Source organism: Neolamprologus multifasciatus, chromosome 13 (genome assembly GCF_963576455.1).
Source record: "Neolamprologus multifasciatus chromosome 13, fNeoMul1.2, whole genome shotgun sequence".
Classification (NCBI taxonomy): domain Eukaryota; kingdom Metazoa; phylum Chordata; class Actinopteri; order Cichliformes; family Cichlidae; genus Neolamprologus; species Neolamprologus multifasciatus.
The window spans coordinates 5,657,591-5,675,402 of NC_140451.1; the positions used below are offsets into that span (position 1 = coordinate 5,657,591).

At 40.3% G+C, this 17,812-nt stretch overlaps 1 protein-coding gene across 6 annotated transcripts in view; it reads left to right on the forward strand.

Annotated features, from left to right (window-relative positions):
• Nucleotides 1–17,812, forward strand: part of LOC146504921 (uncharacterized) — a 483,966-nt gene that overhangs the window by 18,373 nt on the left and 447,781 nt on the right. The gene's annotated exons all lie outside the window — the stretch shown is intronic.

A 17,812-nucleotide genomic window follows, 5' to 3' on the forward strand; every position in this document is an offset into this window, starting at 1 on the left:
GGAATTTTACTTCTCGAACCTGACTGCTAATCGGCAGGTGGACTACACTGGGGATGGAGAAGTTAATGCTAATTCTGGCTAGCTAAGCTTAGCAGGGCGTATTAGTAATTCTGCTTATAAAAAATATGCTAATTTTTTCAGACAAGTTTTTCTAAAGTAAAGTATTGGCCTACTAAACCTGAACTTCTGACTTTTAAAAAAATGTCTTTTAGTGAAATTTGATCCTGAATAACTGACATATAGTAACTATTCACTTATTTAAATTCATTTCTCAACCTTAATACCTGTAATATCTATAGCTGATTAGATAAGTTCCAATGGACTGACTTTAATGTGGACACTAACACACCGCAGTTACACACTGGGTAAAAGACTCGAAAAAGAACATCCCCTTACATGACTCAAAATGCCAGTCAGTAATGGACTCCATAGGTGTCGAATACAGCTTGATTGAGATCCTCCACTCGCCAAAAGCTGCACACTGACCCTTTCCTTTAGTAACTCTACACAAGAATAAAAAACGGAAGAAGTAAAGGTCTCTTAATCCTCTCACCTTAGCACGCTCGGTAATGGCGAGAAGTGAATAATGTGTGTTCAGGAACCCTGAAAAGAAGTCATCTGATCCAGGCCCCACCCCCCGACACACACACACACACACACACACCTTTTTTTTTGGAATGACTACTGGGATCTTAAAGTATATGCTGTGTCCTTTCCAGCCATACTCCGTCAAGTCAGGGGTCCAGAAGCGCTCGATAACCAAATCGACGATTAATGGAGTGAAACTTTAAAACGTGTGAGTCAAATCAAAGGAAGTGAAGAGAGACGGAGCCACAAAGAGGAGGAGGAGAGTTGGGGGAGTTGAGCTTCATCTTTTAATGGCAGCAAGTGTGTGTGGAGAGGACGTGGAAGCAGGAAGGTGGAGGGAGAAAGAGGGAACGTTTAGTTCTGATAGATATTGATAGAGATTGTAATGAATGTGGTGAGGGCATGGCACCCTAAAGCGCTGCAGTGGTAATGCAGGGTGACAGTGTATTTGTACTAATAACCCCTTAAAAGTGGTGATAAAATACTCCACTCCCCTACTGGAGCCCCTGATGGATGTGCTGGGAGTAATTAAACTCCATTAGGCTGCGGGTCCACTTACCGTGCTTCTCTACGTGTGTGTATATGAGTGTGTATTTGAATGTCTTAAAACACCACTCCCCTCAGGGATCAGGCTAATTCAGGTAGAAGGGCAAGTGTACAGCCATTGTTTCTGTGTGTGAGTGTGTGAGAGAGAGAGACAGAAAGAAAGGGAGAGAGAATGCCATGTGTTAGTGTGTAGAAAAGCATATGCTGCTTTAGAAGAGCCCGCTGAATGACACACACTGTACATCATTTGGATCTGTGGCGCTAACTTAACATCAGCTCTCCTCTCCAGTGAATTCCCAAGGGCTGGCAGTGCATAGTAGGTGCAGTGTCAGTGTCATTGTCATCCAGCACATGGCTGTGTTTTTTCTGTTGACAGGGAAACGCACTCTGCTGCGCTCCTGTGTTGTATTTTTTTTTTTCATACCACAGGAGATGTTTTGACTCAACACTGAGCCAGGGGAGAAGCCTGCGGCAAGACCACCGTACCGGGCTCACTGGGAATAGCAGCGGCCCTGCAACTCCCGCCATGTTTTCGTTTGGCACTCAGATGCACGCAGGAGCAGAACTGCTGCGCAGACACACACAGGCCCAGTGTTAAACAAAGTGGCTGGTAAACAGCAGTGTCCATGACCTCCGGTTCAGGCAGAGTAGAGCGATGATGACTACAAATGCTAAAGAAAACAGAGTAAGAAGACAACGAATGATTCATAAACTGCACACGGGCTTTCCCTAAAAGCACAAGCTCGTCTTTGCTGCGTGATTCTGGAGGCCGGTGCTTTTGCACCTATAAGGGGCCGATCATTTTTAAATATCCCTCCTGGTGATTAAAAAGCCTTACCTCATAGGTCAGCTCTGAGCCTGTCTGTTTCAGGTGGGGAAAAAAACCAAAACAAAAACCATATATATGAGAGAGAGGGAGAGAAAGGCATGTCTTGGCATGCATCCAAAACTACATGTATGTCTTTTTCTTCTACTTCGTCTCTCCCTTCTCCTCCTCCTCCCCACCCACATGCTCTCTCACTCCCTTTCCCTCTCTAATCACACCCTGACTTTACTTGACCTTTCTGTGGCTAATTAGTCAGCTTGTGAAAAAAAGGATCTCCAGCGAAGATGGTGACGATGGCGCTAGTCCGGTACTGCTACAACATGCAAATGCGTTCGTGATTAATTCAGAGACTCCTTTATTGTGCTTTACTCTCGAAAACAGTGAGGAGTGGTGACCTCTGCATTGCATGTAGGTGAGAGGAGAGCGCTGGCTTGAATATACGGCGAATATTTCTTTTTTTTTTCTTTCTTTCCGCTTAATCTCTAATTTCAGTAACTATAACCACACACTTCTTTAATATAACCAAATGTATGATGGTGCTGTTTAGAGTTAGAAATAATTAAACTAATACCAGTTATTTGTCTCACGGGGGGAATCACAGTTGATTGTGTTAGTTGTAATGAGTGGGTGGAATAGCGCTGAACAATATCATTTTTTATTGCTTCGCTAATGTCAAATGTGTTTTTATGTGTGCGCACGCATGCAGCAGAAAGCATTTTTGCCTTGGCCGCGTGTGTCCGTGTGTGTTTGTGTGCGAACAGCTGGATATGACTCAAGTCCTGAGCTGATGTCTGTTCTTGGCATGTTGACGTGTGCCTTCAGGTGCATAGTGTTCTCCATTTCACGCATAAAAGAGTTAGTTTGTGCAGACACACACATGCACACACATAAGCAGGGACAAGGAAAATGCATGCAAAACATCCGCCCACATACACAGACACACTGGGAAGAAAGGAGAGGTAAGAGCAGGTGTGTGTGTGTGTGTGTCACATGCTCAGTGAGTCTAGCGTGATTGACTGTGTGTGTGATGTGTCGGTGTCTGCTGCTGCCTCATTATTACAACTTACATATGCTGTTTTTCAGTTTAATAGTTGATCTTCCTTTAGTTGAGAAAAAGGACGTTTAAATCAGGTTCCAGCGGAGTATAATTCTCTTGGAAGGAGGATTATAATTAGCACGGTGTTAACATGTGTTAACAGACACATGTATAATACAGTATATTGGATTACTATTATATGCACGTGATGGTGGAGAAATAGGATGCAGTTACTATGTGCAGGTAGATATAATCTATGACAACATACAGGTTTGGTATCTCACAGCATCATTTAATCTTATTAAAGCCAGTATGTTTGAGATATGAAACTTTAAAACAAACAAAAGTGTGAAACAACTCTAGAACGCTGACGTGACCAGGGTGGGTTTTTTTGTTTGTATTGCTGGAATGATTCAGTTTGAGCCTTTTCTGGGAAAGGATGACAGTAAAAGAAAATAACTGCTACTACTATTAATAAAACATATAACTGTCGTGTCACCTAAGCTTGTCAAACCCACGTTCAACTATATGAAAAACAGTGTACATGAATGATTAACCTTATCATATCATGCTATAAGAGCTGAAGTGGAGATCTCCTGAATCGAAAATATGAGGAATGCAAATCAGACACACACATTTCCAAACATAGTTTTACATTTATGTCAGACTCTGAACGTCTGGTAAATTTGAAATGTAACATCGCCGTGGCACCTGTGTTACCCTGGGTTTTTGAGATTGTAACCTTGAAGGTTTATGATGTGACTTTCCTCCTTTTGGCTCCATTTATGTTCTTTCTTTAATCATGTTTTGCACAAATCATATTTTCTGATAATATGAGTGCGCTACGTGACATTGCTTAAACACAACGATATCACATCAGGATTATCATTGTTTTCTTTTTTTTTAAAAACATCATGGTAACAATATTATCTTAATATTTTTAAGAAATCAGAAAACAGGACAATAATGCTTTGAGTCTCTGTTTATATTTTTTTTGTTGTTGCATTTGGCAAATGAATAAAACTCAAAACGGGAGAAGTCGGAGGCAGTGAGTGAGATTGTGTGAAAACGATTACACTATTATTTACCACGTGCATCAAGGACACAATATCATAATTTGAGTGAAATTACTTTGGTTCATGACACCTACATTAACTTGTCATCAATAAAAAGTGAACATAATGTCATCTTACAATGACAGATGAATCGTAGCTCCAGCTCTGAGGTGCATTTTTTCCCTTTTGTTTGCTTGAAACTGTTTGATCTTTGACTCCTGATTGAATGTTTTTGATGTCTTTGTTAAGCACTGTTTAGAGAATTTTATTTATATATTTATTGTAGAGCATAACAACGTGTGTCCTTATTTACAGTGGAAATAACGTTCATCTGAGTTTTCCATCCACGGGCCTGACCCCTATCGCTTTACAGTACATCTAATTCGCTGCCCTCCTTGATCACTCACCGAGCCACCAGCTTTGCGCGCCGCACTCCTCGTTGCACAAACTGGCACGCTCTGTTCCATCAAATCACAATTCATCTTTTCACAGCACTCCGACGCCTCGCACAGCAAAAATGCATTTTCAGTTTCTCACCCCAGCGCTCAAGGAAATACCTGCTACTCTCCATCAAACGTGCATCAATTAAGCGCTGATGTGAGGAGAAAGGACAATCTATAGTTTGGAGGATTTATTCAATTTGCATCCGTAATTGCATGCAATTTACAAACTCATTATTTTACAATTTAGTGCGTTTAACAGCAGCTGGAGGGCAGATAATGGTGAGGCTATAGGGGGCTAACACAGGCCCCAGATGGGTCCCCCAAACATGATGCAAAGCACAAAAAAAATGATGATTTTCATCTGTCTGACTTTCCAAACAAAAAGCAAAACATTTTAGATGATTCCAGGAGAGAACAGAGGGAATAAAATAACAACAAAAGAAAGTTGATACCGGGAAAAGGGGGAGCTTCTAGTAATGATTGTATTTTTACAACCTGACGGGGATAATGTGAAAGATATCAGCTCTGAATAATTCATAATATCTGCGCAATCGCACCGTATCGATTGGTTTCAATTGACTTTTGATCGAAATAATAGTTTGAATGTTTAATGATGAGAACCCAGCAAGCACAAGCGCCACACGCGGTACAAATCTACCAATCTGGACGCGATTGTTTTTTAACTTCCCTTCAGGTTTCGGTATACTGATGCTTGAAAGGTGGCACACATGAGCTCATGAAAGACCTTAGAGCAAAGGTGGGCGGCTTCTTTCAGGCCTTTCGGGTTTGATCTGTGGGTGAGGCGGCTTGTAATAAAGTCCAAGGATTTTCAGCGTGTTGTGCTGTATTTAAAGCTGCCGTGTGTGTCGCATTGCGTGGATGTGTCTGCGATGGCCTCTCTCTTCCTCTCTTCTCATAACTGATTGTTTACTGAGTGCTTTCCACCTTTTTTTTTTCTTCCCGAGCCTGTAAGTATAAAATTTTAATTAGGAACACTGACAGGTCTGGCGCATGATCCACAGCCTTGCATCCATCACAGGAAAAAAAAAAGGGAGAGAGAAAGATGGAAAGAGAGAGTGAGGGACACTTTCACCACCCCACCCCACCGACGCCACCCCCTCTCCTCGATCTCCCCTCTCCTGACGCCGGACTTGAGCAGCAGGTGCCATATTACTGTGTACAGAAAGGCAATTAGGCAGCATATTGGATGAATGAGGAGTGCATTAATATTAGCAAGTGCATTTGTCAGTGGCGTTTGATGCGAGTCCTTTTCTTTTCTTTCTGCAACATTAAGATTGTGGTGCTCATAAATTCACTGCTTAAACCACCATCTGCTGCGCTGTCAGCCCACACCGAGGAGAGAGGAGAGGAGAGGGGGAGCCATTTATTCCCTTCTGTCTCTCTCACCGGGAAAAGAGAGTGAAAGACAGATAGATAAGAAGAAAACACATTCATTCCCTCCCTTTCTTTGCCCCCCTCTCTCTCTCTCTCCTTTTTTTTCAGTTCCACAGGGAATGTGGAATGTGTATTAGGATTTATGGAGACGCTTGGCGCACACTGAGCGACACTGCTCTTAAATCTGGCTCTTTTCCTTTTGTCTGGAGTGCTACCTTCTGCTTACCGACACATGCGTAGACACACTGCTCCTCATTGTGCTCAGCGAGGAGATAAATTCTCAGCCACCTGCCAATTCAAACAAGCACAGAGAATAACTTACAATAAACAGGTGGTTTTGCCATCGTTATTCAGTGCAGCGTGCGGCCAGAGGTCGAGCTCCCCCGCGACCCCTCTCTCTCGTTTGTTTTCTCTCCTTTGCTGCATTTCGCCCCGTGAAGCTCAGCATCTTATCGTCGGTGCGTACCGCTAAGTGACCTGCAGCAATTAATTTAGATTAGCAACAATGAGTGTATATGTCCAACGCTGTCTCTGCCATGCTGTGGGTGACGTGTTCTAACACTGCTTTATTATTGTTCACAGATGCCAACTTAATCGGATAACATAAGCATTTGTTTAATTTTTAAATTTTTTGTTAATTTGACTAATGTGCATACAACATATCTTTGGGATGTTTGTGCACAATTAGAACCTTAGCAGTGGGGCCAATTTAGGCAATAAACACAGGGCTGCCTTTTTTGCTCTACATTTAAAATATAATGTAAATATAAATTATTACTAATTGCATCCAAAATTCTGCTGACTTTATTGGTGATCAGGAACTCAATTTTGCACTCTGAAATCTGATGAAGGTTGCTGCTTCAAACAACTTCAGAGCAACGATGCATACTCACTTGGTTTTTATTGAAGTGTTCGGTAGTTAAAGAGAAAAAGTCATTGGAACTTTCAGTTTATTAAAAGAGCGCTGCCTTGTTTGAAGTGGAATGTTCATGATACAGTTTTAGTTTAGCAAATCTGATAAATAAATTTAGAAAATATCGCTCTGACTGGCCTGGATTTTTTTTTTTTACAATGTTAAAACTACACGTGCACATCATGGGTTACACTGCACTGCTATTGGAAGTACAGCTTCATATTTGAACAACATTTTGAACATGAAAACTTATTCATCGTAATACACATATATTTGTTTGTGTGCTGAACCTAAGGAATGGAAGTAACTTAATGCAGGTTTACTTATTTTGTTTCCTTTTGGTTAATTCATTTCATGCAAACTCGTCTTTGAGAAAATCTCACTATGAAATTGTGGAGTTATAATGACATGTGTCATAAGACAGAAATCCCTGTTTCTGTTGCATTGCTCTACCTCACACACAGCTTAGTTACACTGAACGTTTTAATAGTAACCTGAACATGAACACTGACTACGCGTCATTAAATGTTAAAGAAATCTGTCAGTGTGGCCTAAACTTTTATATTGCCCCCCCCCCCAACAAAAATAATATTAAATATATTAAATAATGTTAAATAAATGATTTACAGTTAAATATTAATAGTCCTGTGAGTATCTGCCATTGATGTTTTCCATAATTCAAATTACTGATGAAAAAACATGCACAGCTATGCCCCTCAGTATGTGGACATAATGTAACACAAATAAACTTGCAAAAAAACTAAAAAACTGATTTAAATGAACTATTTTAAATTAAAGATTTTTTTTAGCATTTAGATTGTGCTAGTTTCTTTACAAGCCTGAAGGAAGGGATCGTTTTTCATGTCTATCAATAACTAGACATTTTGGCCTTAAACTGAATTAACCAACTAATATATATAAAAAGCTGCCTGTATTTGTATGAGACCATAAAGCCGGTGACATAAACACAAACATGTCATCTATGGAAAATACTTTTCAAAATAACAAAAGTAACAAAAAAAAAAAAATTGCTTAGTCACCGTACACTTTTGCTGTGTATGAATCTGCACCTGTAACAGCTGCTACGACCACAATGTCCATCTGTTTAATGAATGAGGGTTAGAAATGTGAATGCCTGTTATCTGTTGACAGAAAGTCATAGACATGCACCATCTTTATCCTCTAAAACCTGATTAATCCCAATATTTCTCCAGATTTCAGGTGTTTTACATGCTGCAGCTCAACAGTTTTGCATGTGTAATTTTTTTTTCCTCCATCAGCTGATGTAGGGCTGGAAACATTACCACGTGCTGGTGCATCGTTGCATAAACCTATTATCAGATGCATTGTGGGGAAGTATTTTTAGAGGCGAGGGATGGAAAGGAATTTTGCCACTGCTGTGTTTGTACACAACACTTGGAGTTGCCTTCTGTGGGGGCATGTTTGCATGTTTTAGAGAGGTGATGGTGATTGGGGGGGGGGGGTTCAGGAAGGAGGCTGTTGACAGTGACCCCGATCCCAGCCCATATGAAAAAATAAAAACAAAAAGAAAAAAGGAGAAAAGAAAAGCAGAAAAGTGTCACTGGAAGACTACTTTCACACCGCTGCAACCGTGACGATGCCCTGCGGGCAGTATGGAGGCAGGATTGGCAAGGGTCGGATGGTTGGATGCGGAGGTGGGGTGGAGGGCACTTAAGCACCACTCCCCTTTTCTTTCCGACCCCCTCCCCTCCTTAACTGCTTGCTTTCCTTGGTGATTAGCTTGCCCTGCGGTGAGCGCTAAGCATCCTAATCTGCAACTGTGAGGTAGTGGGTGTAGAGAAGCAGAAAGACAGACGCACAGACTGACAATACACAATCTAGGGTGAGAAGAAGCACACAGAGAGACGCACAAACACACAAATTATACTTATTAGAGTGGTTTGGTTTTGCCTGTGAATGATCTGGTGGGCTACAATCCTCTGTTGTTTTACATTATCATAGAAATTGCTGCTATGTTATTGTATAATAAATGCAAACCGCATCAGAATAGCATTTTGCATATTGTTGTGGCAATACTGCTTTTGATGAGCATTCATTTTGTTGAAGTGATATGGATAACTTTGGTTTATTAGAGCCTAGGTCTGTTGACACAAAGCTCCTAAAAATCAGAGTTTTTGAACATTGTCTTATTATTCAATGATTTGTAAGACATTTGTTAGCAAGTCGGTCAAAAAGACTATTTCCAATGTTAAGATTGAACATATGCACTGTGGGTCTTTCTCTTAACTATTATCACCCCAGTAATGATAATCTTGTACTTGCCAAGTTCATTGCTAAGACCTGGGGACAGGATCACATTGCCAACATTATATTACTGCAAGAAAAGCAGTCAGGAGTAGTGATGGGATTTCCGGCTCTTTCTAGAGAACCGGCTCTTTCAGTTCGGCTCACTAAAAAGAGCCGGCTCTTTCGGCTCCGAACCGGCTCTTCAGGTTGTTTTGTTGTTTTAATTAATTTATTATTAACAATAATATAAAATTATGCACAAAAGGAATTACTAATGTAAAAAAAAAAAAAGTGGTTTTATTTATATATAAAAATATCCGGTGGCCCCTAGAGACAAAGCACGTACAAACTCCAAAACACATTTCTAGCATGAACTGAACTTCAAAAACAGAGCTACCTACATACATTATTTGAAGTTTGTACGTGCTTTGTCTGTAGGGGCCACCGTAAATATACTTTTATTTATTCACTCCACATAAAATGTAATAAATAAATCATATAATACAAAAATCAACTATTCACATTTCAACTTTTAACTATTTAAATTTTCAGCTTTTTCCTTTTACAAATTTAAAGTGAAACAACACAAAACACTGCAAACCACAACACAATTAAATATAAATTAAAATATGAAAACAAAAAGAAGATGCATATTCTCTGTCATATGGACCTGCATGAATAAACTTTCTGAATCCTTTATCATCTACAACTGAAAATAGTTGTGGATGATTACTATACCTTTCTAATGTGATGTTGTTGTCCCCTGGCTCTCTCTCTCTTTCTCTCCCTCCGGCTCTGTTCCTGTGCTACTGAGTGTAACTACCGCCCCTCCCCCCTCTGCCCAGCTTAAAGCACAAGGCTCGCGTGCGGAGTGAAGCGGAAAAAAAGTGCGAGAGAGAGGGTGAGAGAAAGAAAAAAAACCCCACGTGACGGCTCGCGATAAGGAGCCGGCTCGCGTCGTTCATGTCAAAGAGTCGGCTCTAAGAGCCATTTCGTTTGCGAACGACCCATCACTAGTCAGGAGATCAGTGAAAAAAAACCCAAAACTTACACACTTACTTTCTGGTTTAGCTGTGTATAATAAGCACGAATGAGTTCATCCATTGAGACTTCAAAATGTCCTCCAAGGTACAGAAAGGCTCAGTATTGCTTCAAACTCTTATCGAAAGGTAATAATTCAACGGAGTATCTTCCAAAGTTACATTCATCTTAACATGAAATTTAATGTGTCTTAAATAAGCGCACAGTTGTGTCTCTCTGCCGAAACACGTCGAAGAGATTTGTTACTGACCCAGCTCTGACTGTTGGAACCTCATATAGATTTTTTAAATCTAATTTAACACTTTTAAGCAGTGAGGTTAGAAATCTTTTTTTCCTACAGGAGGCCAGGCCTGCATAGCAGCATTAGAGGTAATTGTATGGAGGCTGCAAGAAAATAGACGTCACAGAAAAAATGCCAGTATTAAGAAAGCTAAACTGAGCTAAAATCTGTGAAAAATATTTACTGTGGAGTTTAAAAATGCGTTAGATTGAGTAAAGGAAACCAAGGTCTTTCATTTAATTTCCCTCTACAAACTGTTCCAAGTATGTGGAAAAGAACGCACAAAAGCTTTTCTTCTCATTTCTGTCAATATGCTGGGGTCATGCAGCAGATAAGTCTTTGGTGATCTGAGATTACAACTGGAGGATGAGCTCTGTGAAATAAGCTTAAAAACATACAAGTAAAGTTTGCCTAAGATACATTCAGAAACACACCTGGAAATGAAGGTATACAGCAAAGGCCACAGCGAGAACGTATAAACGGAAAAGTCTCAGCCAGGATTTGAACCCAGGACCTTCTTTCTATGAAGCAACAGCGGGACCCACCACACTACAGCCTTGCTGTCGCAAAATCAAATTGAGTGAAATACATTAAAGTGCCAGCATGGTGATTTGCAGAGCCACATCTACATGCTTTAGGTACGCTCTGTCACAGCATACAGTGTTGGAAAATCATCTGTTTCAGCTACTCTTGCTTATATTTGTGCTTTTGTTCGTCATTTATTTTAGTACCTCCTGCAGACAACACAGAATTGTGCAAAATATAGAACTTTTTGGTAGTCAAATGAAACATTTAAAATTATCCATTGCAGCCATTATCTGTGAAACACACTTATGTTTTTCCAATATTCGAAAAGGATTTTTATTGGGCTAAATGCTGGTTATTTATTAATTTATTTTACTTTTAAGTTATTACAGTCAGAATGGACAGGACCAGCGGACGGGAAAGAGAAAGATGAAAAAAAGAGGGGTTGGGAAGAGACTCAACAGAAGGCGAGGGAAAGAAAAACCGAGGAGAAGAAGAGAAAGAGAGAAAAGACACAAAAAATCTGTTTGATCACCAGACAGAGAAGAAAAAAGTAGGGAAACCACAGCAACAACCAACATAAGCATAAGTTACAATACATATTAAATAATGAATGTTACTGAGCACACAAGACCGACAACGCACTAAATGTTTCGAAGCTGAAGCCAACCAAGATACTGTGTCTGTGAGCACATACAGGTGAATGCCCGTATAGACACCTGTGTGTGTAAGCGTGCTTGTATTCAAAAGGTTTCTCAATGTAACTATCTAATAGTAGGTGTGGGGAGCCGTAGCCCTGCCCCCCAGGACATGAAGCAGGCATGGAGGGGATCCAGGCCCCAGACATCTAGAGCCCCCCAGAGCACAAGAGCCCAAGGAGGACCACTGTAGGGGCAGCCGTCGTTGGCGTTCTGAATGAATGACTGTGCATGCATGGCAAAGAACTATACAAATGGACAACAATCCAGGACTATAAATGATGTATTAACCACTTTAAGGTAACATCAAAGAAACAATAATTTTCTGCATATTAGGGATCTGTCATCTATGTGGCCACAACATTAAAACAACCTTCCTGTTCGTGTCATTCCACCAAAATACCTCAGCGCTCGGCCAAGGGAATTTTGCGGTGTACCACTTGTCTGGCACCAGCATCTTGGCAGCAGACTTTTTGTGTCATGTGCTTTAAAGGGCAGAGCCTCAGGTGTATTGGTTTATTTTGGCGCATTTGGGAGATACTGAGTCAGCCTGAGACTTGGGAAATTTGGAGCTGGGACAGTGCCTTGGCCTCTTAGTCCCGTTCCTTCTTTAGCAGTTTTTGTTGTGTGTTGGGCAGTGTTGGGGTCATTACTCAAAGAAACTAACGAGTAATGTCTATTACACATTACTGATTAGTTTCCTTAAAACTAATAGCCGATACTACTTAATTACTTGTTGGAGAAAGCAATTAGCTACACTATTTATTACATTACTTTCTTGTAACACTGTAAAATGACCTGAAATGCATTGTGATAATCAGGCTACAACTCCACATGCAAAGATTTAACACTTAACAATCTTTCTTTTTGCATTCATGCAGGAACACAAACCGGACAACACACAGCAACGTAGAAAACCAGCTCAAAGAGATTTCAAAAAGATCGCTACAGTGATTCTACTGTTGGAACATAAACAGGTAGAAACAGAGGCTGCAAGCCTCATAGTGCCTTTGTTACCTGCTGAAGATCAGGCTCTTGCTGCTGGGCTGGGGTTCTGCATGGACTCAAGTTTAAAATCATTCTGGGTTCTTGGTTAGCTTTGTGTTAGCATGATCTCTCTGCAAGTTTGCACAGAGCTGATGTTGTGTTAGCAGTATTTGTTTCTATTCTGGACACCGTTTGCACATTATCATTGTGCTCTTGTCCTTTTGTGCAATTCAAATAAAAGTAATGTCCATAACTCAGCTGTAGACCACTCCAGCATTTTCCATCTCTTCCGCAAATATGCGGGAAGAAAGCATTTTTTTTTTTTACTTTCTTTCTATCCAAATGGTGTGCAGATAACTGAAGAACCTAATTGTAACTGTAATGTAGTTACTGAATTTAGTTTAACAGCATGTTAAATTACAGCTGGTGGGAGAATGGGGTACCTTGTCACCAGTGATGGAAATAACGGGATTACAAGTAATGGCTTTACTAACGTCGTTACTTTTTTCAGTAACGAGTAATCTAACTAATTACTATTTCTATTGTTACAACGCCGGTGCGGTCGCGTTACTATTTTTCAACAAACAGACGGTTGAAGCTGTGTCCAGCTTACTGCATCTTATATCAGTTGCATGGAAGTAGCTGTAAGTAATCTGGGCGCTACAGCTTTAAGCAGCTGTGCGCGCGGGCGGCAATCACTTTCTGGCAGACGATCACTTTTTGGCACAACACCTGGAGCTAAGGGTGTAAAACTGTCACATGAGTGCTGCTGTTTGACTGAGGAAGAATAAAGTAGTTGTGGTAAGCCAATCACATGACCACTTCAAGATGACAAAGCAACAAGGTGATATATACCAGTTTTTAAATTGTGTTGATAGGCCACGTAAAACCAGAGTCATGATAAACAATATATACGCAGTTTTTTCCTCAATAGTTTCGTCACATTTACTGTCTAAGGACAGCGCAGCGAGACCTCTCTGCTTATGACCCAAAAAATAAAAAAACAAAACAAAACAAAAAACAGCCCTTTGGTGTTGGTGGGAAAATGCACCATGTCGACCAATCAAAAGTGATATGGCAACATGACATTTGATTGTTTAGGGAAGAGGGGGACGTTTTAGGAGTGACAGTGAGAGAGAGAAAGAAAAACAGCAGAAAAAGAAAGAGCGCGAATTTTGAGATGTGAGAGATTTGTGACGTTTAGCGTGTTTGGAGTGTGTAGTTAATGTGTTTTCTTGTGTAGTTAGTGTGAAGTGTTGTGGATAGTTTTGTGTTGTGTGTCAGAACAATGAGGCGACTGCTGTCTCCAGGTAGAAACAGGAGTGATACACCTGCTGCTGTCAGACCTGCAGGTATCAGGCTGTGATGTTCTCCTTTATAGTGGACAGAAATTATTTTCTTTGGGCGGCAGAAATAATTTGTGTGGCATCTTACTGAATGCAGAACAGCTGATTGTTATATAAACAGTTTGAAATGGTTATTAAAAAAGGGTAAAAGGTAAAAGGCCGCAAATAACTTTGTTGTTTGCAAAACTTGTGCATATGATTTTAAAATTGACCATTTATATTTGCATTTAAAGTTATGAAATATGATTCAATAAACATGTTTGTGGTTGTTACAGTAAAAACTATAACTCTTTCTACTTGGATTTTATGTTTTTTGTCTGATTTTAGATCAGTTGTGTTAATACAGTATGTCAAAATGAAAACATAACTGTAAATTCAGACTAGAGATGGCACGATACCACTTTTTTTATGTCCGATACGATATCATAAATTTGGATATCTGCCGATATCGATATGAATCCGATAGTGTGTTTTTTAATCAATAAAACTGTTTTTTAATATCTTGCTGCTTTTTGTATAAGTTCATTCTCAAGTTACAAAAAAAAAACAAAACACTAAAGCTATTCTGTTATACCTGTATGCAAAAAATATACTGCACCCAAAATATTTCATAGTTCAGCAACACTGATCAGTCTAATAAAGTTAAACCTGCTCCATCCTCCCTATTCTGGTATTTTAAAGAGTAAGCAACCTAACTAATAGGGTTATAAAACACCCAGCAAAAAAATAAATAAATAGGGAACCACCCCCCACCTCATGATGCTTAACGTAATAAACTTTAATTTGATGCAGGGTGGGAAAAAATGCACAGAACTCATTTATTTTTCAAGAATAATTAAATAGATTCAACATCTTTCTTCAACAGAACTGCAGACTGCACAGATGGTACCTTCCCAAAGGAAAAAGTACTATAGCTTACTAGGGTATATTAGACTTAATAGTTACTATATACAGTAATGGACTTCTATACATTTTTCATCAGATTAAAACTTTGGGTGTAAGATTCAGATAATTATTTATTAAAAGCTACACATTTTAAATGAAAATAAGAAAGAAAAGTATGTCTTTGTTCCCCCTTTTCCCTGTTCATGCCCTATCGGCCCCCCTGGCTAAACTTTGCTAGATCCGCTCCTGCACAGTTACCAGCCGTCAGCTACGTAGAAAAAGATCCTGGTGTAGAAAGTAATATTAAATAAATTCTAACAACAGATTATCAAGCTTAAACGTGCTGCTGTTGTTCAGCCGCTGGTTTCCTCTTTCTGGCGCGATAAACAAGCACAAGAGACGGACTGGCGACAGAAAAGCCGATCAGCTGATCATTGATCAGTTTGACGATTGAAGTAGCAGCAGGAGAGAGAGAGAGAGAGAGAGAATGAGAGGCAGACGCTCCATATATTGGTTGTTAAGCTTAACGCGGGAATGCTTTACAAACATTCAGAGATGGACTTACACACTTGCTTTACTTCTCTCGGGATAACTTCCTCGGAGATGAAGATGCCGGGTTAGTAGCAAAGCTCCAAATGCTCAACCAGACCACCGACAGGCTCTATCACGTGACGCATACTGCTCCGACGTGCTACGGTTATGAGGCGAGTTAGGCATGTTGCAGGTTTTGCAAGATTACATTTTTTATTTCTCTCTGATAGCCGATCCAGTAATTTAGGTCAGTATTGGACCGATACCGATACATAATATCAGATCGGTCCATCTCTAATTCAGACACGTGAGGTTGTGCTGAACAGGATGATACCAAACCAGGCAAAGTAAATAGTTTTTAAGGGTAAAATCAAAAGTAGTAAAAAATGGCCAATGTTTTTTTTTTTTTTTTTTAATGATGCAATAGTTACTTTTCAAGTAATTTATAACTCCATTACTAACTCATTTACTTTTTTGAAGAAGTAACTAGAAACTATAATTAATTCGTTTTTCAAAGTAACTTGCCCAACACTGCTTGTCACCATGAGTGGCGTGTTAAAAAGAAAGACGACCTGTCTAAGGTTAGGGTTGTGTCTCGTTTCAGCGGCATGCTGAAAAACTGTGGCGTGTTAACATAATGCGAAACCAACCACCAAGACTGAGCTTTTATGTTTCGTTAAGTTAAGGATTGTGAAGGTACTGCAGGTGGGCTCCAGTAATAACACAAATTCAGTTTGAAAGTGATCAAAAATGTATACGTTTTCATATGTAATAAATGTATTTATTTCTATAAAAAGTGAAGTAAAACCCTGGTTAGTTGGTGATGTTACTCAATACTCTGACCAAAATTTACTGCTCTGCTATTGAAGTTTGTGTCCCAGTGGCAGGTGAGTCACACGTTGGCCTTAACACTTTGCATTTGACTGGGTCGCATTAGCAATTTATAGCCAGCAGCCTGTGTTATTTGCATTTTTAAAATAAGAATTTCAAGGAAATCCATGAAGTTCTCTTGTACTTTGATTAGAGCGCAGATTTAAGATTGGGCCTGTGGGATCTTCTGTCTCCTTTTAAGGACGCCGCTGCACTCTCAACTTTGGGAAAGGCAGTGATAAACTCCGACATATATAAGTTACATCGTTCTGCTGTATTCCTGTATTACATGTCACAAGTCAAGATCTGCCATCTCTGTTACTGGAATCACATTCCTACATATCCACATATGGAAACCTTATTGTTTCAAGACAAAGCTGTGGACTTGTCCTTTAAATGTGCCCTGCTCGAGTGGTTTAATCAGACCCAACACGACTCCTTGCCGTGAAGTTCCCTTGAATCAAGTCATCTGGATGTCATCATGGGCATATGGACACCATATTGTGTCCGACAGTGGCGACTACTGCCGTGTGGTTTCACCACGGGAAAGTGGTAGCTCTTGAAGTCTTGTGAATTCAGCACTTTGCAAGTGTAGACTGTTTGTCTGCGAGAGTCCCTATGGGCTGCGCACCACTCACACCCTCTTGTGTACACAGATTGTTTAGTCAGCCTTAAACAGCCACACATGCATGATGTACAGTACTTGCTGCTAGTGTATACACACATGCAGGAATGCACACATTCTTTTAGTAAAGCTAAATCAACCGTGCGAGAGCTCTACATCTGCCTTAAATCAGGACTGATCAGTCTCCCTAATCAACCATTTTGGCCCCCTTCAAAATGCTCCATTTCCTGACCCGGCCCTCATCTCTCTCTTTCTTTTTCTCTCTTTTCGCTATTAGTCAAAACCCCCCTCTGATTCTTTTTTAACAACCCTTCTCCAAACACTGCGACTGCCAGGTTTGTCAGCCGGTGTAGATTTAGCTGCCTTGTCAGTAGCGCTGCTGTCCTAATCTCTATCACAGCCTCAACTCTGGCCTTGAGGAATGATCAGACAGAGAATGAAAGAGGGTGAGAGAGAAGCGGATTTTGAGCCAGAATAGCTTTCTTTTTTCGTTCTGCTTTTTTTCCTCAAATAAGCAAATATGTAAAGTGGCAAAGGCCCAGTGCAGACCTACCCGAGAGATGTTTATGACTAGAAAGCTGCAGCCTCCCCTTGGCCCTTTGAAAGAAAGAGAAGAGGTTGGAAGGAGGGAGGCGGGGGGTTCAGAGGGGAGGCAGACTTGGCACAATGCTCCGACTAGTGTTCTGAATTAGCAAAGGCCTCGTTCACCCCCACTCCTGCCCCTTTGTACCTTCTCCCCTTTATTTTCTTTATCTTTCACTCTTTGATTTTTTCCCCCTTCCTCCTAATGGCTCACGGCTCGTCATAAAGTAGGCTAATTTATGGAAGCTTGACTGCGTTGGCCTATGATTTTAAGGATCACATTAGGAACATAAGCTTCTTTTTGGCTTTTGTGCCAGATGATTAGGCTGTAATTATGTTCACAACGTTGGGTCAGTATTGTGCTGACTCACT